The sequence below is a fragment of the Seriola lalandi genome, unplaced genomic scaffold (genome assembly GCF_002814215.2).
Source record: "Seriola lalandi dorsalis isolate HSWRI2012SDOR001 ecotype SW California unplaced genomic scaffold, Sedor1 jcf7180002054339, whole genome shotgun sequence".
Lineage (NCBI taxonomy): Eukaryota > Metazoa > Chordata > Actinopteri > Carangiformes > Carangidae > Seriola > Seriola lalandi.
The window spans coordinates 101,214-102,685 of NW_019524892.1; the positions used below are offsets into that span (position 1 = coordinate 101,214).

General features: G+C 44.2%; 1 protein-coding gene across 2 annotated transcripts in view; it reads left to right on the forward strand.

The window, feature by feature from the left end:
* Window positions 1–1,472, forward strand: part of myt1la (myelin transcription factor 1-like, a) — a 70,647-nt gene that overhangs the window by 45,933 nt on the left and 23,242 nt on the right. The window lies entirely within an intron of this gene.

Genomic DNA, 1,472 nt, shown 5'->3' on the forward strand with positions numbered 1-1,472 from the left:
ACACACACACACACACACACACACTCTTTTTAAAATAACCTTGTTGATCCAGTGTCAGTTTTCATTCAGAAGAACAGACGCCATCTTTGACTATGGAACTGACTTTCCTGTGAAACAGCCATGATTATAAAACTTATAAAAATCTCCTGACTTCAAATAAAGAAGTGAAGAAGAATCTGGCTGACACTGTTTTTGTTAAAGCTCCATGTTTCTTCTTCTTCTGTGTTTTATTTGAAGTGTTGATCGATCAGAAGATATAAAAACCATCTCAGTGTAGTTTTACATCTCCTCTCTCAGGCTTCTCTCTGGAGCTCTAGTAACAACAGGTCAGTGAGCCAATCAGAAGAGAGGAGGCTCTGAGCCTCTCTTCTGATTGGCTGACTGTTTTCTGAGTGATCCAATAAAAATACAGCAGATTTCAGGTGAAAACACTCAGAGAAACCAAATCCTGCAAGGTTTGGATGGTGGGTCCAGGTGGGCGGGGCTTGGTGACTGCTTTGTTGTGACATCACAAAGTTCCAGAAGTCCTGACGGCTGGTTTTAAGGCTCAGTTTCTGAATACAGGCTGTGGATGTAAAGTAAACTTTGATATTTCTGAACACACGTTCTTCCAGTTTTAAAATCTGAATCAAACCAAGGCGATAGGTTTTTTTTATGTACATGTGTGTGTTTTCGTTCAATTAGCAGCTGTTGGAAAAAGATTTTTACATAGTTTTTTCTTGAGCCTAAGGCAGAAAATGGCCCGTTCTTTTCTAGAAGATGATCTCTACACAAGTGCTGGAACATTTCCAGGTTTAGATTCATGTGAGAAAGAGGCTTAAATTTAAAATTTGCCCCATGTTTGAGGTGAAGGTGTGCCTGCGTCACATCAGCTGTTTAACAGGCAGAGAGCATCACACACACACGCACACATTTTTCAATTATGTAAAGTAATTAGGATTCACACTCATTTTCTCACACACACACACACACACACACACACAGTCTCAGTGCACACAGTCTTGCTGGAGCACACATTCCCACACACACACAAACACACACACATTCACAGTCAGACACTTACAAATTAGCTCACAGACAGCAGCACACGTGCGCTGGCAGACAGAGGAGCGCACACACACACACACACACACACACACACAGACTCGCTCAGACGTGGCTGCAGGGTGTGTTATGTAGCACAGCTCCGCTGGGAGAGGAAACAAAGCACTAGCTAGCTAGCTTAGCTGCTGCTAGCTATCAGCTCTCACAGCTTTCATGTCTGGCAGTCGCCATGGAAACGCCTTCACAGCAGCAGCAGAAGCAGCAGCGGCGGCCGTGCTGATCTGTCACACACTCCTCATACACTACCATCCTTTATAGTGTGTGTGTGTGTGTGTGTGTGTGTGTGTGTTGGCAACAACAGTATCTCATCTCCTCTGTGTGTGAAGTAATTAGGAGACAGCCCACAGTGACAGGAGAGGATGGGGGGG